The sequence below is a fragment of the Microtus pennsylvanicus genome, chromosome 17, assembly GCF_037038515.1.
Source record: "Microtus pennsylvanicus isolate mMicPen1 chromosome 17, mMicPen1.hap1, whole genome shotgun sequence".
NCBI classification, from domain to species: domain Eukaryota; kingdom Metazoa; phylum Chordata; class Mammalia; order Rodentia; family Cricetidae; genus Microtus; species Microtus pennsylvanicus.
In genome coordinates, this window is record NC_134595.1 from 25,138,423 (window position 1) to 25,163,943 (window position 25,521).

At 34.3% G+C, this 25,521-nt stretch overlaps 1 protein-coding gene across 1 annotated transcript in view; it reads left to right on the forward strand.

Annotated features, from left to right (window-relative positions):
* St8sia4 (ST8 alpha-N-acetyl-neuraminide alpha-2,8-sialyltransferase 4) overlaps positions 1-25,521 on the forward strand; it is a 90,942-nt gene that overhangs the window by 60,617 nt on the left and 4,804 nt on the right. The gene's annotated exons all lie outside the window — the stretch shown is intronic.

A 25,521-nucleotide genomic window follows, 5' to 3' on the forward strand; every position in this document is an offset into this window, starting at 1 on the left:
TTCAAGTTGTGTGAAGCTAAGTACATTTTTGTAAGGAAATTCTTTTACTGATGGGATTTTTAGTTTAGTGCTTAATTTGAATTCTTTGTTTTCACCACTAATCTATCTATATAAGAAACAGGTACGTAGACTTGAATTATGGCATAGGTATTAGTCCTGATCAAGACTTTAAAAATATATTATTCAATGTCTACTCACCATATATCTATCTGATAGCAGTTTAAGATATAATCTCCTTCACTGAAGCATAGAAACATTTCTGTTGCTTTTTCTACTTATAGAGCAACATGTTAATAGTTAACAATTTAATTACATGTACAGACATTTAGCAACACAGATATTTAAAATGAATTTATTGACATTAGAGAAACCTTTAGTTTTAATAGAAATGTCAGTTTCTAGGTAGTCTAATAAAATAAGAATATCTTCATGACACCAGTGAGACAGGATAAAGTAATAAATTTCAAGAGATTTTTTTTGGTATTTGTGTACACGACTTCCAGGCCCATTGTAATACCAACTGAGTCGCTCAGCCAGTTCTCCGGTTTTTCCCAGTTCTTTAGCCTTGCATTTGATTATTTTGGTATTTTAGAATGAGTTATAAATATATACAGCAATTGACTCACATGCTCTTAAGAGGAAAAAAGACTTTATATGTACTGTAATTATGCCTTTTTTAAAAAAAATGTCATCGAGTTGTCCTTAGGATAGTGGGTGACTTTTTACCTAGATAACAATGAGGATCCTAAGAGAGACATACATGGATCTAATCTACATAGCAAGTAGAAAAAGACAAGATCTCCTGATTAAATTGGGAGCATGAAGACCATGGGAGAGGGTTGAAGGGGAGGGGAGAGGAAGAGAGGGGAGCAGAAAAAAAAAGTATAGCTCAATAAAATCAATTTAAAAAGAACACATCTATAGTACATCTATTTGGACACAAATGTAGGAAACATGAATTTAAACAGTTTACAGAAAGTTAGGCATCATCTACTTCTTATATAGAAAAACTGTAAGTTTCAATTAATAAACTGCAGTTAATAAACATGATGGTAAATGGGTTACATAAAATTAGTCATCATTCATCCTTTGAATTTTATTTCAAGCAATGTGTGACAGTGACTGTTCAACAATGAGCTAGCTGCAGAAATAGAAATATCTGGATTTATAATATTAGCTCATCTTCATACTTCAAACGCTCAGCATATCTGGTTTAACGTTAAGTACAAAATACCAAACAGTTTGCAAATTACCAGTAATTTGACAGCTGCTTTATGAATGAATGAAGGCAAACAGGAGGACCAGAATAGATATCAATGTCAAATAGAGTCTTGAGTGGTGTTGGAGAAGCCAAATTGAATCCACCAATGTATGTTGTCACTAAATGAAATATTTCTAATGCTGGGTACTCTACTGGAAATGTCTATTTCATGTAGTAGTATATTTTCCTTTTATTATGTCTGTCATCATAGTTTAGACTGGCTAGCATGAAAGCACTGCCAAAATAATGTCTGGGAATGAAAACTTAGTCACTTATACTTAATGCCTGTCTTTTATTTTATTAAGATAATCAAATATAATGCAGTTTTTATGTAATAACCCTTAAAGAGGAGATTTTAAGTGCTATTGATTAAAGAAAAGGTACTTAAATTTTTTCCCCTCTGCTGTTGAGCTTGTCCTAGGTACATACTTTTGAATAGCTTTCAAATCTTACAGTGTTTGTTAGAAATTGACAATAATCCTATTGTCAATAATTAAATTGTTTATAAGCTATAAAAATCTTAGGATTCATAACCATCCTTAAACACAGAGTTCAGATTATAATTATTCCACTGTAAACATTTGAGAGATGATATTTTTGGATATGTTTTTATATTTTATTCTGAAAGCATGGTTGTTGTGACGTCATTAATTTTCACAAGATGCAAATTTACCTACATAGTTGAAAATTTTAATTTCTTAAGGACATAGTATGACATCAGATATAGTAATAAATATGGCTACAAATTACCTGAGAAAATAAAATCATTTTCTTTGCTTGCACCTAAGTATATTGAAAGAAAAATAATTTGCAATAAAATTCTATACAAGGAAATATATTTCAATTAATAATAATACATATTAAAATGACAAATATTTATAGCATAGTTTGCACATGTAAACACTTACTTCTTGCATATATATATATATATATATATATATATATATATATATATATATATATCAGTTACTGTACAAGTTAGGTAATATACATCTAACTCTATTTCTAAGTTAAGAACTTTAATGATAATTTTATAAGCTCCATTTCCAGAAGGAAGTGATACATATGGTAATCATTTTTAGGAGAAAACAAATAATGGTTTCACTGTGGTGTTTAATTATGGCTCTCATCTGCTCGTGGAACTTTTAAATTGTGTATTGAACAGCATTTCTTCCTTATTCCACAGTGAAATTATTCATAAAAAAGTGAATTAGAACCATATTCTTTTCTGTAATATTTAAAATCAAAGATAGCTCAATATCGCTCCTATTTTCTTTATTTATCATCCCTATTTTATCAGCTGTTTAATTTAATATTTTGTGGGATTTAAGCCATTAGCACACCATATCACTTAACTTCTCCAATCCTCTCCGAATCCTCTGTCTCCTGCAATGGCTCCTACCCTTTATCAAATTGTTCAGTTCTAATCTTAAAACAAAATATGATTAATTGATTTTTGTCTGAAGTATTATTTTCCAGGACTATGCTAATAACATTGGCTGTTTCATATTTGGGTAATACTAGTCCATGGCAACCCTTACATCTAACGTTCATCACTTTTTTATTAGCAGATTAACCTTGTGGTGCTGAAATATTAAAGGTTACAGACAGATGAATAATGTGCATTCTTCCTATTAATGAACTGTCTGTTGACAATAAACCAGGTGATAATTGAAAACTATAGAATTAGATTTAGGAGAAGTAAAAAAGGAAGGGCTTGTTGGTGGCCGTGGAAATTATAGTAACAGGGTTCTACTGTTAGCAAGACTCGTCGAATCTTGATTTATTTTACATATTGTCTATGGAAATATTTGCAAAATGAAAGAGGTGTGTGTGTGTGCGCGCGCATATGTACTTTGAGCAGTTGTTAAATGCCATATTTTTTGTTGACAATTTCTCATCCACAAAATAAAATTATTGCTCAGTCCCAGCTGCCATGGCCATGATATAGAAAGGGTTAGGACTTTGTCTCTGGATTCCACAGTGTAGGAGAAAAGGCAAAGACATAAGAGTTAGAATTTACATGCCAGTGTCCTAGATTTGTCTATGAAGCCATTTGAAACTGATCTATGAAACCAAGAATAAGGTACAAACTAGAATATTATTTGGTTGCATATTTCTGGAAAACATTTATAAAGACTCTGATGAACAAACTTTCAGTGTTCTTGCCTATAGCCTGTTTCTCTTCCTTCTCACTCTACCTCCATCTTTCTTTGCAAAACAGTTCCTTACTTTTTCCTCACGTCCTCTTTGACTGATTTTGATCTCATAAATGGGTAGTAAAATCAATTCTCAGATTCTTGCCTTCCCTCAGACCCTATTTGTGTGTGTGTGTGTGTGTGTGTGTGTGTGTGTGTGTGTGTGTGTTATCACTAATGAGAAAATTCCCAAGCTTTCTTTAGAACTTCTGTGAGTCAAGTCAATAATGATAGTGAGTGACCTGGGGGTATTTTTACCTCTAAACTGTAAAGTGAGTCTGCAAAGCTTTCCCTTTAATGTCAGCATGAAACAGGAGCAATTTGCTCTGATGGATTTTATCCTTTTCAGAGTAGAAACATACTATGTCAAATCTAAGCAAAAATACAAACTAGAAATGAAGTCACCTTCTTAAATGTTTTTCTAATTACACATAGTTCAAATCAATAGCTTAAATTATTTTTATTTCTAAGTATTAGTTGCTCCTCTTGAAGATTCAAAATAAGACCTTTGATTTGGCAATTTTAGTATATAAATATCAGATTTCACATTGATCATAGAAATGTGAAATTTAATAAAGCCCAGGCTACACTTAGTAAGGAAAACTAGTTACTTAACCTTTTCGACGTTTGATTTTGAAAGTACTTTATTGCTTTAGGTTTTGAGAAGCATATCTATTGCTAGCTTTATTTCTTATCATTTAGGACAATGTATTTGATAAGTAATCTTAGAATACCACAAAATTCTGCAATTAGAACTTATCGCACCTTACATTAAAAGAGTTAAGTATTTGATTTTGAAATAATACAATGCACTGAAAATAACACGGTTATATTAATATTAATGCAGAGACATCTAGTTCCACAGTTGTGTAGGGCACAGACTCTGGGGGAATTCTTAGTTCACATTTTGGCAACTCAATGACTTCAGACTGTCGTCTCTTTCATCAGTCTTCAGATTTCTGATATGCACCTATTAGAGTCCCTACTTCAAAGGGCTTGCTGAGATCAACACCAAGTTAGATATCAAGTTACTGGGCAGAATTTCTAGAGCATACTGACTATGAAGGAAGGCTTAGCACAAATTAAAATGTCATTGGAATAGATTCAGTAAATTCAATTGTTGATTTCTAGCACAGTGCCTTGCAATCAATATAGAGGACCTTGATTGGAAGACCTAATGAGCATACCTTTTGAACTGCCTTGGTTTCAGAAAAAAGAGGGATGTCTGTGTTTGTTTTCTGTTTTATTTCTGTATCTCTCTCAATTTGGATTGAAAACATACAACTGATGTTTATTTTTCCACTCTGGTAAATGTTCATAATAGATAAATTGGCCTAATATTTCCCAAAAGAATGCATCCATTTTAAACTTGGCAGATTCGATGACTATGTGATGTGTTAGTGAGCCATGACAGTTTCTACACAAGTTGTTTTCTGAAATATTTATTGTTAATCACAGTATCAATTATGGCTTGGTTTAATCTTGAATTTCAACTTAAATCTTTTCCATGACTGATAGCCAATTTTTGATGAGAATTGCCATGACTTCAAGTAAATTAGTGAAAAACTAATCTCAACTCCCAGTAGTAACACTAAACTACAAAAAGATGGTTGCTAAATGTTTATCTTTTGCAGAATGGAATGTTTTCAATTTTCAAGTGACCACATTTATTTGAATATTAAAATAGCAATAGTTTTTCTGGTGTGTGTTTCTGTTAATTAGACTATATTTATATAAGTATAACATAATTTATTTTCTTTTGAGAAAAAAGCCAATTACTTTTCAAAATAAATAGCTAATGATATTTGACCGTTATAATATCTCATAGTTCTGTGAGCAAGTGACTAACAGCACATGATAACCTAAGGAAAAATAATGTTTGTATAATTAATTAAATTCTATCTACAAATAGATATGAATTATTGGCATGTTATAATTAGTAACTGGGTACTTTGTACATCTAGGCAGACAAAAGAGGATATATGATACCTAAGATAATTTTGTAACATAATACTTGATTATTGTCATATATAGTCAATATTTTCAGTATGAAAGTTTTAGAAAGGCACTTAAATACAAAATAAATTCATTATAGTAGGCTTCCTTTTCTAACACAAAACAGCAATTAAAATTGTGATAGATACCAACTTTTAATCAATAAAATAATTCAGTAAGCAAAAAGCAAATAAGTAAAATCCTGCATGCTTCATGAATCCGAAGTTAGCAACACAATTTGTCATTCAGTTGACTTTAGCAACATTGTCTTCGGTATTCAAGGTTCTGTGCTAGAAACCAAAGATATAAAGATACATTGCTCTCAACTCTGACTTAACTTGCTGAAAAACTTTGTACTCAATGCTATGTATATAACTAATACTATATAATACTTATGGAAGACAGACAAATTGAAACAAGCATATGATAAGAGGGCACAGGTTTCATTGCAGTCACCTTAAATTTATAGTACAATGGGGTCTACAGATTAAATACCACAAAATCATATAAACGGAAGAATTAGTTTCAATAGGGCAAATCAAGTTTTTCTTTAAATGGTGGCCTTTAGGAACCTGGAGATCAGGCTGTAATTCACTAATACAGGATGAAAGCATGAATGAGCCTTGACATGGGGGAGGATGAATGAAAACATCAAAACATTTAGATGTTGAAACAAGAACAATGAGAACATCTACCCGTTTGTCTACTGTAAGATTTCCATTTGCTAATCAGGGAGCTTTCTTCTTTTTAAAAATGGAAAATTAGCGATTAAAGATATTTGAGCTAGAAGTAACAAGATCAAAGCTGTGCTTTTTAAAAGATTCCCATATTATTGGGTAACTGGAGCCTATAAAAATATTTATTGGGGGATTTTTTTAACTTTGCAAAAATCATTGATGATCTACATATGACAAATAAAAACATAAACAGAAGGAAAATACAGGGGGTAGGGTGTTAGTTAAAGGTATGTGGAGTAGTTAGAATTCCAGAACACACTTTTAGGGCAAAACCTACAAAACTGAAAAAGATCATCAAACTCTGAAAACAAGAATGATTTCCTTCCTTTATGTCATTGATGGAGACAGGAAATCTTTCTAATTTTTATTTCAGTTTCTGTTGTCTAAAGCATGTTTGAAAATGAAACATCTGTGATACAGAAATATCTTCAATAGGAAGCATCTGTGATACTGAAATATCTTCAATCTTTTTTTTGTAGGTTTTGGGAAGGCTTCCCTCAGGCATATGCCCTAGATACACTCCTTTATATTTCAGTGATAATTACAAGGACTGTGGTGTCTTACCAGACCCTACAAAGAATGACTGGTTCGTAGAGAATCAACAGGAAAGTAGATGAAACCTAAAGCATGGACGGATGTTTGTCCAAGCTCCTGCATTAAGTCTAAATAAACACAGTGCACTTAATTATTTGTTTTTCATTCAGTGTCTTTTAAAACAGTATTTCAAAGAATTTAAACTAAATAGGATCTGCAGAACTCAAAGAAAAACTGTTCCTAAGTATTTCCCAGAGTCGGTGTTTCAAATACAGTTTTGGTTCTGGATCTGAGTAATACAGTCATATATTTTTGACATAAATCTATGGATTCTTTATGCCCTAATTTTTATTATGAATATATAATTTTATTGATAAAAAAATCTTTTTTATCATTGACAATTAGGTAAAATATGATTAAGGATAGATACATATATTATCTTCTTTAGAAGTGGTACAATAATGACGTGTCCATATTTTTCCTTTTTTAATATTAATTTATTTTTGGAAATTTTGTACATGATTATAATATACTCTAGTCACACTATACCCCACCATTTTTATCCTTCACCCATCCTTACCAATCCTCTACTTCCTAATATTCTACAACCTGTTTATACATTCCTAACTGCTCGAAAAAAATAGGGTGAACAATTTAGACCAACAGTTTCACGGAGAAAGTTCTTTAAATACAACCTTTTATTTGGATTCCAAGAGTCTTGATCAGACATGAATTTATAGGGACAATTTAGCTAGACTGGCCTACAGCTTCAATGGGGCAATAACAAGTGAGGAAAGAAAACATAGAGGGAAAAGAAATGAGTATGGACGATGACATAGGATCAAGATGATTGGAAATGGTGAAGAGCCGTCTGTCTGTATCATAGGACTGTGACCCACAAGCCCCATCAACCATACACTTGTTATTGGTACACTTGTTATTTAAATGTTACAACCACGGGTTTTATGAGTCTGCTATTAAGAGGAGAAGAATTGAGGTCCAGTAACCACAAGGCAACAGATGAAAAACCCAAGAGAGGAAGTGGGTAACTTAAAAAAGTGCTTTATTTCTTAAGCTGTAATGCTCACATTATTCTAGCTGCCTTCTGGAGGGTGTTACTATTGGCACACTGAAGCACAACACACAGTCTTTTCTCTGTCCATGCCTGACAGCTTACAGAAATCTCACTGATGAGACAGCATTGGCTATGAACTCCGTTTGTCCTGGTCTTTGTTTATTTGGCAGAAGAGCACTTGTCAAATAAAAAGTCTCAAATCTAAGTAATTGATTGGCAACTAGATGAATAAGTGAAAATAAAATTATTTCCAAAATTACTTATGTAGATTAATATGATATTGTTATTAGATGCTGTTGTAAATTAGTAATCTTTTTCAAAATGAATCTATTTATTCTTGCTGTATGTGTGTCCATAGCACACACATAAAGGTCAGAGGACAGTTTCCTGCTGTTGATTCTCTCTTTCCATCTTAATGTGGGCCCCCGTCATTGAAATTAGCTTGACATACTTGTGAGAAAGTGTCTTTATCTATTACATATTTCTTCAGGACTATTCAACAATCTTTATGTATTGAATACTTATGAAGAGAATCATCAGTGGATATTAAATACAAGCTAAATATCTATATATAGATTTATTTTGAACATTATAAATTTAAACTTTAAGACATAAACTATCATCAGACAGACCTAACTTTTACAAGCAGTTAATAAAATACTTGATAGAGTTATGACCTCAGTAAAGAAAAATCAAGAATATTTATATTAAAATATGCAAAATTTAGCTATAATTAAATTTAAAATTCAGTTATAATAATATATTAAATCTTCTATAGAAATTATCTCCTAACTCTTTTTAAGTTGATTATTTTATGCTTGGCTATGTATGTGTCTGCCCTGTCTGTGTACTTATGAATACCCTTGTACACTAGAGACACCGGTAATATAAACATTCAAAGGATAGCTGTATTAGTATTTTATGCACGTACACATGCATTCACTCACACACATACACATGCACATAAATGCACAACACACTCACACCAACACACACAAACAGACAGTCATAATTGTATATAGAGATTTCTGTCTGAAGCTTGTGCTCCTAACCAGCATTCATCCGCTGTAACTGCTGTGTGCACAGTGCTGACCCTGTTTCTGGCATCAGTAAACAATGGTCAAGTAAAGCAGAGGGCCTGGTGATCCTGAAAGGCACTGTGCTGTATTTGTAGAGGTGTAGTTATTTCTGCCTAGAATGTCACTGGTACTCAGAGCAGAAGTAGAGTGATAAGGATATGATCTGGGCTTCTTACAGTCATGTGTACAAACACATTTTGTTTCTAAGGCCAAGAGAACTGTAATAGATGGAAACAAGATGCCGAGCTGCCCCACTGTGCGAAAACCCTCTGGCATCTCCCAGCTGCCATTCAGAACGTGAGAGCCAGGATGTGACCTGTCAACTTGAGCCTCTCCAGCATATTGTGGCAGTTGCAGCTGTCACACAGATACATATGTCCCCAGAGAAAAACACTCAAAACTCTTCCCGTTGTGGGATGAATACAACTGCAGAGAGCAAGATAACTCGACTGTGACATTTTTCCTACAGGATGCTGTTTATTAGATATGCAGATGAGTGGAGCTGACCCCAGGATCATTTCTGTCCAATTGCCAGGCACTTTATGGGAGTAGATTTGTCTTAGTCCTCATTTGAAAGGGAGGGGGAGCATCTGATGCTATGCATATTTAAGCTCTGAAGTTAACACTGTTTTTTCATCAACCTACACAAATGTAAGCAATTTGTATTTTTCCTCTTTATATACCAGCTTGTTTGGATGAATCAACTAAAGATTGAAACTTACGTAGAGTTCTTATTTGTAGAGCAGTAATGTTTCTCAACACTGGCATATATTCTCAGTTCTTAAATTTACATTTAAGAGTCAAAAGCAAAAAGGAAAAAGAAAAAAAAAGATATTGGCAGACTTCAGCCACAGCTGATAGAATGCCATGTAGTGTTACAATGTGGTCCCACGTTCTTTATATAAAGCATAGATACAAATTTTAGATTTTTCTGTACCCTCCAAAGTTCCAGGTTCGTTTTTCTTTAGCTATAGTGTCCTTCAGATAGACTACAGCTTTGTAAATACAGGCAGTTTTATTGACATGATATCAGAGAAATAATAGTATGTTATGAGATCACCTATGTGCCTTTTGTTTGTGGGTTTAGCCCAAGGTCTTGAACATGCTGGATATGTTCTCATCTTCAACATTACCGCCCCAGACCCCAGTCTCTTGTGAATACAGCCATGTTAAGAAATATTTTCTGCGTGTTTTACAATTTAATCCACACAAGGAAATTCATTTCCTGGCCTTTTATCCCTTAGGTTCTGTTAATCTATATAGGTTCAACATCAAATCCACGATGAGTTCTTGAGTTTTCTCTAATTCACAGTCATTATAACAGAAAAGGAAAACCTTTTTAAATGATGACATTTATTTTTTTCAAGATTTTATACAAGTATATAATGACTTGGATTATTCTTTATCCCATCCTTTCTTGTCTTCTTCCCTATCATCCATTTTTACTACCAGTCTCCTTTCTATATTTTATTCATATCATACTTATTTATATTGTGACCCACAGAGTTTTATCAGAGCCATCTCTTTATTATAGCTTCATAACTGAAGGACTCTGGATAATTCTTGGAATCCCCACAAATTTTAAGGATTTTCATTAGTGGTAAATCGTTTATCATTTCTGTCAGTAATGGATCTTATAATAACCATGGAGACATTTTAGATATATGAATTAAGTAACAGTATTATAGCTTCAATATGTGGTTTGTTAATATTTTAGACTTTTCTCACCTTTAATATTTAAGTGGTAGTCAAAAACATTTTCTGAGTCCTTCTACAAACAGGATTCATGTATTGTTTTCTGTACATGATACATATTTTGTACATTATAGGAATTTATACAAGGAATTTGAGACAGCGTAAAAAACCATATTCCTTGATCTAGTAACAGAGACAAATTTAGTCAAAAATATTGTGCATAGTCCTTATAAAGAAACACCTCCATGTTGCCTGTCTTCAGATTCTTTTCCCCATGTAAAATCAATCTTAAACAAAGGATTAGAGATGCTTTATCATGGAAATATTCCTCTTGAGTAATCATAACAAAAGGCCATTTCAATCACATTGTCTTTGTGAAGAGAGCCTTGTTTCACCCTTTTCAAGTTTTTATTGTTATGAGATCTAAGCTAATTTTCTCCATCAGCTTATATTCTTATTCAAAGTGTCTGTTGAAAAGAAGTTTGTGACTCTCTACGCTCAATTTTTACTGTATCCATATAGCTAAAAGGAATCAAATTGTATGAAGATGGTGGTTTTCTTAGTAATTTAAATCCCCATGGATTTCATGATTGGCATATTAAGTTAAATTGGATAGTTCACAGTGAAGATGGATGGCTATCTCACAACTTTTTTCCCCAGTTTTTAAAAAAATTCACAAATTTCAAAGAAGCAAACAATAGACTTTTTGTTTGATCATTTATTTTGCTTTGTTTTGCCAGATAATTTTCAAGCTCTAGTTGTATAATATAGACAAGGATTCTTCAAAAGTTCTAAACATAAACAGGAGCTAAACTCAACTCAGACTTACAATTAGGGGTTATGTGTGCATGCACTTAATGTGGTTGAACCTTCATAATGCAATTATAGCAATACAGCATATTGTATTTCACTTGTCTATAAGTTCATAATTCACTGGACTATGCTTCGTAGTATAGGGTTCAGTTCCTTTTGCCTTCCTGGAGTAAGATGTTTACCCCTCATAAAGTCACGAATCTGAAATCCAGGAATAAGGGCCTCATTTAAGGGTTGCCTTAGGTTGATTTTCATTGCAACCCAACTGCCAAAGTTAAGTGTGAAGCTGACCTATCGTACCAGAAATCCAGAAACAGGAGGACCCCCAAGTTCCAAGCTGGCCAAGGAAACATGGTGTGACCCCCTTAAGAAAGCAACACAAAACAAAACCTTCCCATTTATTCAAGAAAATGGACATTTTTTTCATCACCCCCCTCTTTACTAGTTACTGAGTCTTCCTATGTAGTACAGGCTGACCTGAACTTAAAAACCTCTCACCTTCACATCCCAAGTCTAGGGTTGCCAGGTATGTGCCATCAATACTAAACTTCACTCTTGCTTTTAAGTTTTTTGCTTTTTAAACTCTTCAGTCTGAGAAACATGACTCGTAGAACTCTGGCTACAATTTATAGACATGTACATGATTCCTGTACAGATAGTTATACAACTTCCATTATAAAAATATTACAGTTCTGTATCTTTAGGATTATATTTCCCATGTGGTTCTTGAGTGCAGCAGACCATTTTGTGACACTGGGAAAAAGTATTGTGTTTGAAGCAGAACCTTCAGGTATGACCACTCGGTGGTACCTTTTTATTATAACAGCTTTGCAGCTTTCTTCTGGATTTAGTTAACTAACACATTTAAACTATAAAATCAAATGGGCTTTTATTTTGATATGATTACTTTACCATCATCACAACTGACGTTAGGATGTTTTCATCACCCCAAATAAAGTCTTTATGTATCCTTAGCCATTCCCCACAATCCTGTGTGCTTCCAACTTCAGTTGATGGCTATCTGTAATTAATTTTCTGTTTAAAAGAACTGCAGCACCCTGTACTTTTCATTTAAATGGATTCATATGTCGAGTGCTTTCATTGTAACTGCCAACTTTCCCTTACCATATTTGTTTTAAAGATTGGTTTATGTTATGGCACGGATCACCATTTCATTTTAAGTGGCAGATCATGTTCTCTTGTGGAACATATAACACTTTGTCTATTCATGAAATGTGAGTTGCATCTATTTTGGAACCATTAAAGTAAACAATTTTTGGACACATAGTTTTTTTTTTAATTCTCAGTCTTTCAAGAGAAGACTAAAAATAACAGTAAATAGACTTTATTCAGTGTGTTTTAAAACAGATGAAAAATAAATTTAAATATAAGTAAGCTGACTTCTGAATATAGCAAGGGACAAATGGTATTTCATAGCAAAGGAGCATATTGAAGAAGGAAATTTTACTAAGGGAGACACACTGTTGTTTTGGGGAATATGCGCTGAAGCTAGACTCTGTGAGGATGGACATGGAATCTGAAGTAGGGCTTCCATCAGAAGAAGGTTCGTGTTAAGGAACAAATTTTGGTAAGCATATACTTTGGAATGCAGTTGCTACATATTGTAGCAGTGCAGTTTAATCTTTTCAGAAACTTCTAAACTGCTTCCCGAAGGACTTGACTCCTTTGCTTTTCTGCCACCAATGTACAAAGGCACTCCATCATCATCATACTTACTATCTCTTTAGATTTCCATGAGCATTTCCTCGATGAGAAAGATACAAAACATTTTCATGCACACATTGGCCATTTGTATATCTTCCTTTGAAAATTATCCGTTTGGATCTTATTCATTTTATAATTTGTTTCATATTTCATTATTGACTTGCTGATAATATTTAAGTATTTTAGATAAAAGTTCATCACCAGATGTGTGATTTAGCTTTTTTTTATATTTTGTGAATTTTTTCCATTTACCTATTTTCTCTTGAGCATTTGTCCTTTTATGTTCTCCATTGATGCCTTTACTTACCTGAATACACACACACACACACACACACACACACACACACACACACACATATATATTAAAAACATTTAAAAATAATTTCAAAATGTTTAGTGTTTGAAATCTTAAATTTTAGTCTGAGTCACTTAATTTTCTTTATATGGTGGTGAAGGTATTCAACTTTTGCCTTTCAATAATATACTTTACCCCACTGTTATGACAAACCTCACAATGAGAGTATACCAAGTATACAGTTCATCACAGAAGTGCCTGACTTTATTGCACTATTTTTACTTTGTGGCTTTCCATAGCAAAAGACAGCCTATGCTATGTAGCAATTATCTTTTCAGCTACAATTCTTATTGTTTCCTTTCTTCACAGGAACATGGTTTTCAAATTTCTATATAGCAAGGTTTGACTCTTCACGAGCTATAACAATGTGCGGCTTGTAAATGAAGCGACTCCACCTAACAGAGTGGAAAGGAATGTGGAAGGGGGTGCTGATTCCACGAGGCTGGCACCTCAGCACTGACGGTTTGCAAATGACATGAAAAAGTACTTTAATTAACATGTGATAGAACAAAACTGTTGGATGCCGTCTTACAACCTGGCAAAACTTCCCTGGTAAAATACTGCTAGCTGATTCCTTTCATGCATCTTGCAGAGTAGAATGTGAAGCAATAACATTCTCAGAGATTTACGTATCTTTGCAGTATGCATCGGATGTCAAGGCCTGCACTGCTGGCGTGGCCACATGGTTCCTCCTTCATGGGGTTTTCTCTCAACAGAAACCCTTTCTCCATCAATACATTCATAGATAGTCCTTTATAGATACATTAATGCAAAGGACAGCAAAGTTGCCTAAGTGAGCATTGCTGTCATCTTGTAATCCTTTATGGAAAGTGTAAAAATAGAGAATTATGCTTAAATTGAGCCTTTTTAGACAGGAAGCTTTAAAGTTGGGGAAACCTTAAAGAACGTATGAACTTTGCTGGTAAGAATTATGCAACAATGAAAGGAGTACGGGTCACATTTGTTGGTCCTTATTCTTTTTGAAATAGGTTTCAGCTCAGCTTTTGACAGGAGCTTAATGTCACCCAACTTACTGTGTTGGCTCATTTGTACACAGTCCAGTGCAGTCAAAAAGAAACCACAAGCCCTTAAGAGTTGTTTACTCTGTTTTCATAGTAAAGTTGGCTCTCTTTGGGAAAGCCCTTCTGAGGGCTGAGTTGTTTCTTGAGCTAAATGTTAATGTGAAGGAAACATTTGCATAATCCCTTTTATCCATTTCCCATTACCTAATGTTACTAAATACTTGGGTGGCTTAACTCCTGACAAATACCCCCCCCTTTTTGTTTTTTGTTTGTTTGTTTGTTTTTGCTTGCATTTCAGGTCCCAAGTTGCTGCGTTTTCCTTCTTTTCAGTCTTCAGAGAAAAATACAAGGCTTCGTGACTTTTGCTTATCGATAATAGTGATCCCATAAATGTCATTGAGAAGAGACTTTAGCATTAACCTCATTTTGCTCTTCCCTCATGATTCAAATGACAGTCCCATTTCTGTCCACTATTTCACTTCTTATATGTCAGTACTTCCTCATTGTACAGTTTCAATTACGTACTCAGTTTTTCCCAGATGAAAATTGGATTAAAGTAAAGGGCTTGTAAAACTTACGGTTTTATTGTATGACATCTTTCTAAATAGTGTTATAGATTCCATCTACTAGTTTCAAATTTCAAGTATTATCTTTAAGATACCCTAAAAGATTTTAAGTACAATTGAAAATTGTCTATAGATAACTGCTTTTTAAAATTCCCCTTCATTCATGTCTATCAAGACATAATGATCTGAGCCATTCATGTTGCTTTGAGTAAGTTCATTATTATTACTTTCAGAATTTTGATATATAGGTAGTCCTGGATATTTTGTTGTTAATGTGTGAAGTGTCATATAGCATACCTTTAGATCATTACCCCTGCCACCACTCCCTCCCAAGCACTCTTTATCAAGTTAATACTCTCTATTATATCAATGTACATATTACTAATATATGTAATATTGTATTAGTGTATTGTGTGTGTATATGTAAAAATCTGCTGAGTTTGTTTAGTGTCGCATGTCTGTATATGTTTTTAAGGCTGACCACTTGGTATTTAACAACTAAGAGGTCTCATCCCTGGTGAAGATTAGTTCTCCCCCATCACAGCAGCTGTTGATTGTCTATAAATATTCATCTACAGTTGGGGCCCTGTGAATTTCTCCTGTTCAAGTTATATATAAGCTTGTGTCAACATTCAGGCCCTCTTCACATGGCCATGTTGTTGAGACTTCTGGGTGCAACTTCCCTGTCATTTATAGAAGGTATAATTTTACAGCGAATGTCCTGATCCATCATTCTATGATCTTAACTGAGCCTCAGATGTAGATGTTGTGTTATGAATATAACATTGAGGACTAGGTACACCCTGGCCAATTTTTCCTGCATTTTTTAGTTGTGGATTTCTGTAATAGTCTCTGTATGATGTGACAAGAAGTCTTCTTATGTGAGAGATAAAAGCTACACTAATTGTGCATATAAGGATCAGTATTTAGAATGCAGTTTGGAATTATACTTGTTTAAGAAAGTGGCCATACATAGTTAGTTCCTCTTTAGAAGCATAAAACATACTCTACATCCATTCCTTTCTTGAGAAGTAAGGAAAACAGATTATTTTTTTTAGAAATCCTTGTGCATTGTTTAATTACTACTGAAATGCAGATTTTAAGCTTAATAGTGTTGTGTGTATTGAGATGTATTTTTATCTTGCACTTGTATTGCAAACATATACTGAAGTTGAACTGTGTTGTTGTTGAGAGCTGATTGAACCATGTCGTTCCAGTTAAATATTTAATGATATTAGGAGGTTATCTTGACATAAATAACCTGAGTAATATTTCCACCATAAATACTGACAACATACAAGACAGCAGTGGCTTTTTCTTCCCTTTGAGCTACTCCTCTTAATCTTCAACAGAATACACATAGCCAACTTGTCAACTGAACAGATCAGACAGGGCATATTTTCTTCTGGAGCCATGAATTTAATCTCTCATGATAGCCTTTCATGTACAGCAGAATTCGCCATGAGATATTGTGAATATCAGGTAGCAGTTTAAACCTGAGTACGAAATGAAATTCCAATAGTTAATATAATCATTTATTAATAAACCGTGAGGCACAAGAGAAAATGCAACACTATATAATCTGATCTAAGATTTCTTAACACTGCATTTACACTCAAACTCATGAACTAATGTAGACAGAGAATGTTCATTTGTTTCCCGGCCACCCAGAACTAATATAATCACACAGAAACTGTATTAATTACAACATTCTATGGCCAATAGCTTATGTATATTTCTAGCTAACTATTACATCTTAAATTAATCCATTTCTATTATTTTATATTTTACCACAAAGCTAATGGTTTATGGGTACCGGCACGTGGGCTTCTTTCTCCTCTTGTGGCTACATAGCATCTCCCTGACTCCGCCTACTTTCTCCCAGCATTCAGTTTAGTTTTCCCACCTAGCTCTATTCTGCCTCGTCATAGGCTGAAGCAGCTTCTTTATTCATTAACCAATAAAAGCAACACATATACAGAAGGACATTCCATAACATACTTAGACCACATGGAATATAGAAGAGAGATTATTCCATAGGATACACTGTTTGTTGGCGTCATTATTCTGAGCTACTCTACTTGAAGATTAGGTAGAGACTTTGAGCCTCAAGCATGTCATCATACTTTCTCATCCCATGAGTGCCTTGTGTTTGCCATGAATTATGCTTCTAAAGTTTGATCAACTTTTTCTAAATTATGCGAAGGGCTTCTATACAAAAATATTTCATTTTTAAAATAAAATCCTCCTTCCTAAAAAAAAAAACTTGCATAGAAAGGACACAAAAGAAATGGCACTAATATGTGACTTCTAGAAATTAAAAATGTGCCGTTTTATTTTAATAAAAATTTGAAAATATTTTAATAAGCATTATTCAGATCCACTGTTAAATTCTTACCCTCTGGTACAATGACAATGCTTTTCATAGTCACAGTGTGGTTGAATAAATATTAACATACTTAAATCAGAAAGTCACCTTTATTATTTATTTGTTTATTTATTTATTTTGGTTTTTTGAAACAGGGTATCTCCGTAGCTTTGGAGCCTGTCCTGGAACTATCTCTTTAGACCAGACTGGACTTGAACTCTCAGAAATCCACCGGCTTCTGTCTCCCAAGTGCTGGCATTAAAGGCAGAGGCCACCACTGCCCGGCTAGAAACTCACCTTCTAACATGAGAGGGCACACTGATAAAGTTGGGTTCTATTTACTATTGATGTAATTTACAACAACCCCATGTATAAACCAGAGCACTGCCAAAATTAACCTGATAGTCACCATAATGCCTTATTTTCATTTTCTCCATCAATTCTATCCCAAGTTGAATGATCTAGAGAATCTGGGGAATCCAGGTCCTTGCTATTTGAAATTGAGGTCATTGTAAATGCAAAGGAAGTTCAGGCTCCACCACCTTCATTCTACAGGAGCTTACATTCCTTATTTAGCCTTTCCTAATTCCCTAAGCCTGAGAGGCCTCTTCTGTGAAATAAAAGCTGTTTATAATTTCAGAAACTCCTATGTGGAGAGTGTAACGCAGTCTCTATTCCTCTAAAAACTCTATAGAATAGTATTTTGGTACCTCTGATCTATTTTTCTTAACTTTGTAAATCATGCTAAACCCCCTTTCTGTTCCCTTGTTTCCTCACAGTAGAAGCAGGTTTAGGATCTATGCATTCCGGCCACATAGGTGAAGAATAAGGATTAATCCACACTAGACTCAATCGTTCTCATTGAGGCAAGGCAGGAACATTTGCTTCTTTTTTTTAAGGGATTTATTATTAACTGTAATTTTGGGGGCAACTCAAGCCGCCTTATAATCCTGAAAAATATAGTGAACTTAGTTCTAATAGTTTCAAAATTACACAGAATTTTAGGTTATTCTCTATTATATCAAAATGCTTAAAATTCTTTATTTAAGTACAAAATCAAATTCTTACTCATAACTTGCTAATTTGCTGAAGGCAAGCACTAAAAAGTAAAATTGAACAACACATTTTTGTTTTCTTTCTTTAAATTGTCATTTTTTGAAGTTAGCGAATATTTTCTTTTATCAGGTGATTATTATTTGATATAATTACCATGTAAAAATCTAAAACTACCCATTTTAAAATCAAAATAATTCATCAATCATACACATTGACTTGGGATGTTATGTTTGAAAAAGGAAACAACTAAATGGTTAGATGGAAACTTATTTAAGATATTTATCACAATTTCATGAAAAATATTTTAATCTGCGGTGGGAATTAATAGAGCAAGCAAATCCTAAGGCACAGAACAAAATGTTTATGGTCCTTGGAATAAAAAACGTGTGCATTGAAGTGAAGTGACATCATCACAATTGTTTGGATAATATGTAATTCTAAGAGATAATTTCTAAGCAAGATGTTTTGTACATTATATTGTAGAACAGCTTCCTTTGTGCCATCTTGAGAGGCAACAAATATTGTTCACTATGTACAAATCACCATGTTGTATTCATTCACATTTACTGTCTCTTTACAACATGCTAAATATTATTAACTGGATTCCAGACAGGTGAAGCAGCTTCTTCCTGGATTGAAGGAAATGGATTTTATAATCATGTATATGTGGTCTTCTGTAGTATTCCAGATTTTAGTTTGCTTGAAGAATGTGAATACTGTATTGGAGGAAGAGTAGTAAGTTCTCTGGTTAGTAAGAAGTGACATTTCATGTATGGAACAGTGATGAGGCATGTTTATATGGATTATTTTGGACCTATAACAGTTTTTCTACTTAGAAAAAATGTAGAAGTCATATTTAACTTTCTAATGAAATTTTTGCACAGCAATGTTAAAACATATTTGCTTTACCTTGTAATAGAAAAGCAAAGTGAAGAAACAGAAGGGAGGAAGGAAGAAAGTTGCTTTTAGATGTCAGCATGTGTATTTGTGGATAAATACATCAGGAGTGATTTCATTTACTTCTTTTATTTGTTCATTTTGTTTTGTCAAGACAGGGTTTTTGTATGTAGCCACCTTGGCTGTTCTGGAAATTTCTTTGTAGACTAGGCTTTTCTTGAGCTCAGGGAGATCTACCTGCCTTTGCCAAGGGCTGGGATTAAAGGCATGCACCATCACCTCATGGCTGGGACTTAAGACATGTGCCACTACCGCCTCATGGCTGTGATTTTAAAAGGAGTACTTGGGGTATGGATTGCAAAGTTGACAGATATTATCTAGCTGACTATGCAAACAGAGTTAAAGAATGTCCCTGCTTGTTCTTTCTGGAACAAAGTTAACTACTTCTGCAGAAGTAGCAAATCAGTAATTTAGATTGGTCCATACAGTTTCAAGCATGCCGTTAGATTTCTATAGTACTTAATATATGCATTTATCTAAGATTCTGATTCTTTTTTAATTTCACAGACCTGTTACCGTAGAGTTCATTATTTACTTAGTTTTCTTATCAGGATTGTTGCAAGTACTGGAATGCTCGATAGGCTTGATAAGGTTAATATTTATATACAAATGCACAACAATAAAGAAAGTAGCCCATTGTCTTCTATTCTACACAAAGAGCCAAGTACATATGCAAATGTGGGGTTTTCATTTTTGGTTTTGTTTTGTTTTTATTTTCCCTGGGATGCTTAGGTGAGGAGCTCTGAGTTTATTCTTTTTCAAGTAAGTTGAAGGATTTTACAACTGCACTTGTCAGTCTGTTTCCCAAATTAGGAAATAGTAGAGCAGCATGTTGGTTGTTTCCAGAGAGGTGCTATCACAATCTTACCCTTCTGGATGAGCTTTCCCTGTACACACTTTGAGGTATGCACTCTTTAGAAAGTTACAGTACCTTATATCAGAGCTGTGAATGTTGTCTTAAATGATTGGAGAAACATCCTTTCAAAGATGGAGAAAAGTTTCATTAGGAGAGATAGGGAACAGTAAAAGTAAAAGAGGTAACCATCATGGACTGAATGACCATAGTGGTCCAGAGGTCAGCCTTAAGAAATCCACCTAAATAAAATAGGGTCTTTAAATCCTTTCAGAAAGTGGTAGGAAATTTCACATAGGGTCATTTAGCCTAAAGGATCACCTGTGTGACAAAATGTATGGATGAGCTAGGCACTGAGTAGGACTATTAATTAGTGGATATAAAACCACAGTACAGATGGCCATCTAATTCTGACCAGAAGGAGGACAGCTGGAGGTAATGCTTTCTTCCAGTTCCTAGATCTGTACAGCTAGAGTGACTGCTGTCTTCAAGAGGCAGTCACCGTACTCTCATTTGTGATGGGAAAAGGAAGGGTATTAGTCTCGAAATTTTCTGATATCATTGTGGTAATTAGTTGGCAGGAATCTTCTGCTTTTCATATTCATTACAAGTATGTATGCCAGTAGAATCTAAATGTGTGTCTGGCATTTAAAAATTAAACATTTTGGTAAATCTTTGAGAACTTTATTTTTTGTATTCTGAGCCTACTCACCTCTTTTCATGATCACCCAAATTTTGCCCTCATTTAAAAACAAACAAAAAAAGAAACAAACAAACAAAAAACAATTTGGGTCCAATTTGTGCTATCAACAGCTGCCAATAGTTTCTCATTTGGGGGTGAGAATTCTTGCCAACCTCCCTTCCACCATGGTGGAATTTTATCTGCCTTGACATTGCACAGGTTTTAGGCATGGGGTCAAAACAACAGCAGAATCTCTGATGCAGTTTGAGAGGTGTACTTATCTATAAGTATAGCAATAGTCCATGAATTAGTTCAATACTGTGTCTCTATAGCAGAATAAAAATAAGTTCCTTCTGATGATCTATGATTTATCTCATCATGGGTCTTGGGCACCAATAATGGTTCCATGTATGAATTTTGATCTTGTGAAGCAGACATTAAATCCAATTAGGAAGAACTGATTGGATACTCCCATGACAATTGTGTCATTATTGCCTTGTTGGGCATGTCTTTTCAGGATGCTTGCTATTATAACTCCTAGGGTTCACAGCTTAGTAAGGCTGACAATTACCATTCCCCTCTGGTAGTGAATGGAGTTCATTAGAGCACTGTGAAAATTAGCTAGTAGGGTTAGGCTTTAAGAAAACAACTGTTTTATATCATTGGGTTCCATCACTGGTCTTCAGAAGTTGTGTTTTACTATAAATTTATGGCGGGTTGTGGAGAACGATGGCAATGACCTGTAATATTGGGGGTACATGAACCACTTCCACTTTAGTCAGAAATTCCAAAATGTAACCCACTCCTTCACCTTGGGCTTTCCATTTCTTGGCCTATTGTGTCTATAGGGGTACTATCATCACACTAGAGGATTATTTCATTCTCTCAGTCTATTTTATATATTTTATATATGTATTATAGGAAGCTTTTGTAACATTAGATTTTCATATCACTTAAAATAATTCTTTAGTATTAGTTTATCTGTCCCCTATTTCCTTTTCTACCTAGTTTATCCATTCCATATGTCCTCCTCTGCCTGGTTCTCCCAGTCCACATATTCTTTAACCAACCCTTCCTGTTTCGTTAGTTCCCTCTGGAGGCCATCAGTTGAGTGAAGAGGCAGCCTACAGAAAGGGAGAAAGCACTATCATTTATACATCTGACATAGGGTTAGCGTCTAGACTATAAATAACTAATCATCAAGAAAAGAAACAATCCGGTTACGAATGACGCATAGAACTAAACAGAGAGTTTTAAACGATGAAATACAGACTGCTAAAAAATTTGATGTGTTCAAAATTTTTAGTCTTCACAAAAATCAAAACTAAAACCACATTGAAAATTCATCTTTCCTAATGACTAAGATGAAAAGCTATGAATCAAAACCCTGAATGAGGACAGACGATGGCATGGATGTGAGGGAAAAGGAACAGTCATTCAGTGCTAGTGAAAACTGCTGCAACCTCTATAGACATCAGTGTGATAGGAAGGTTGCTGAAAAGAACCCAGAAATAGAACTACCACATGATTCAGTCACAGCACTTTGGGGCCTTATAGCCAAAGGGTTGTCCATCTTATTATATAAATACCTGCTTCATTGCTCTTCATCCATGTGCATTGCTATTCTATTTATAATTGACAGGAAATGGAGACATAGCTGTGCCTTCATTAGGAAGCCAGGCCTTACTAATGAAGTTGCTTCTCTATTAGCATTGCTAATGCTAAATTATTTAGTCTACATTGTTAACTGCATAAATTGATTTATTTGGATTACAAGTTTCCAAAACTATTTCCAGATAAAACACACTTTTAGGATTCTTTGCTACAATTTCAATTATATTCTGTAGTGTCCTACTAAGAAACCCTTGGGTCAAAAATTTTCGGATGTTCATATACCTCTAACCCTGTTTTGAACCATTTAGGTAGATAATTTTCTTTCAGCATTTCTTGCTGACATTGCACTTAACAATCATGTGGCTTATAGTTTTTCTCATATATTTTTGCCCAAAATGAGTTAAAGAACTTCCAGGATTTCTTATGAATTATAAAATAGAACATATTTATTGATAAGAAGAACATGAATTCTCAAAAATAGTAAACTACTACATTATTTCCTGCTGGTAATATGGTTTTCACTTTAGAAATGATTCCGTATAACTTTTATTGTACTGCCAAACATTTGCAATCAGTACCATTGATGGGAATATTTTTGCTCAGATTGACTTTGCATTGGCTTTGCTAAGCTTCACTTCGGCAGTTATAAATAACACGGGCATCTTTTCAAAACTACCAATTTCATTACCTGACCACTGTGACAATTCTCAAATCATCTAAACTTTCCTGTGATAATCATACCATGTGTAAAACCTCTGCTTTACTAGAACACACAGAGACGCATAACCAGCCTCCCTAAAGCGTCACATTAGCGTTTAATAGCAGATTCACTCTGGTTCCTGAATGAATTTAACAACACATAGGCTATGAGTTTTACTTGGTTATCTACTATTTGATCAAAAGAGGATCCAGATAGTCTGCCTTTAAAAAATATTTATAACTCATATATTTTGAAAACAGGGATGCACAGCTGTAATGATATAACTTTGCAACACATTTTACATATCTCAAAATGTTTAGAGTTGGCATTTATCAAATGAAAAAAAACTAAAAAAAAAGCATAAATTTCTATGAACTGGGTGTTGTGCTAGAATATTCTCCTTCCACATTTAAGGCCCTGAGTTAAATGCCACCACCAAAGAAACAGCAGAAAGTGTAAGACCAATTATATCAATTTTCAGTCAGCATGATAAAGATATCTAACAAGTTAAAGAAGGGGAGATTCATTTGAGTTATGGTTTCAGGGGTCCACCATGGTAGGGAGGACTTGGCAAATCAGTTCATGGCTTGAGGTTTCAGGAAGCAGAGAAAGGAAAAAGCGTGAGATCTGTTCATCTTCTCCTTTTCCCGTTATTCTCTGTGGATTGCTAGCCCATGGTGTAGTACCAGCTGAGGTATGAGTTCTCCAGACTTAGGAAGTCTGCTCCAGAAATGCTCACAAACAGACCAGAGAGGATTGGAGCAGTGTCCTCGGGGATTTGAAGTGCAGTAAGTTGGAGCTGATGATTGACCATCACACCAATCGTACTTGAAATAAATAGTGAAAAGTAGGAAAGTCAAGAGACTAACAAGAGTGATATGTCTTCCCTGTTTTGCATGTTTTGGGTCAATTTTGAAAGCAATTATGTTGATAAGCTGTTGGGGTAAAATAGCATTTAATTTCTTTTGATTGTTTTCATAGTCAGTACTTAAAATTTATTTGAACTTTTTTGAACCATTTCATTAAATTGTCTGCAAAGAGACCAGGCTGATGGCTCCATGGTCAAGAGCATGGGCCACTCCTCAAGAGGACCTGTGTTCAATTGTCAGCACTCACCTGGTTGCATACACTTGTCTGTTACCTAGGTCCTGGGGCTCAGATGCCCTTTCCTGGCCTCCACTGACACTAAACATGTATGCAGTACATGTAATACTCAGACATACATGCAGGCAAAACAAGCAAAAAACAAACAAACAAAACAAAACAATAAATGAACACACTCATAATACTTTTAAAATTAAATAAAAGCTTCTAAAAAGAGAATATAATGCATAAAATCCAAAGGTAACATGGTAAAAGAAGCAATGGGCAGTATCTAAAATTACCTCTTCACATTTGGAAAGCAGGGATATTTCTCAATGTTTGAAGACAATAATTAAAAACATACATATATAAGTATACAGTTTTTTAAGCAAAACCAGTTTAAAGTAACGAGACAGTCACACTCTTCCCCTTTTAGTTGTTTTTCTCATGACACCATTTTCTTTAAGGAAATGAGTGTGCCCAGAGCGTTGGAAACTCCCTTCCTACCAAAGGTGATGGTTAACTGCGGATTTGCAGGGTTTATGGCCAGCAAAATTTGACAATGGATCTGAACATTCTGAAGCATTTTATTGTGGTTACAAGTTAATGTTATGAAAAATGTTCAATGTAGAGATGCATTTACCTATTTAGAAAGAAACTTATGGTCCCACAGCAGTCCTGGTTAAAAACCAAGGGTGACAAAATAAAACAAAAAGGCAGGAACGTGGGAAGGGACCTATAGGAAGGGATAATAGGTGGCAGAAGTGGCAAGAAATAAAAAGGTGGGGTAGGAGTAAACAGAAGTTGTCTGGGAACATATTTTATCAATAAAAAATTTGAAAGTATAAATTATATAAAGAATGAATTCTTCATTAGTTTATTATAAAATTAGATTTATTTTTTATTGCTCATCTCTCTCTCTCTCTCTCTCTCTCTCTCTCTCTGTGTGTGTGTGTGTGTGTGTGTGTATGTGTGTTTGAGGTAAAGAAATATCCATGATTAAAATACGGTTTTATGACTGGAGTTGAAAAAGTCAGTTAAGGGTTCATTTGGCTCTTTTCGTGTGTTTGAGGCTATTCATGTGTATGTTTGAAGCGGAAGATCAGTTTGGGTGCTGCTTCTCAAGAATGTCCCTTCCCCCTCTCTTTCTCTG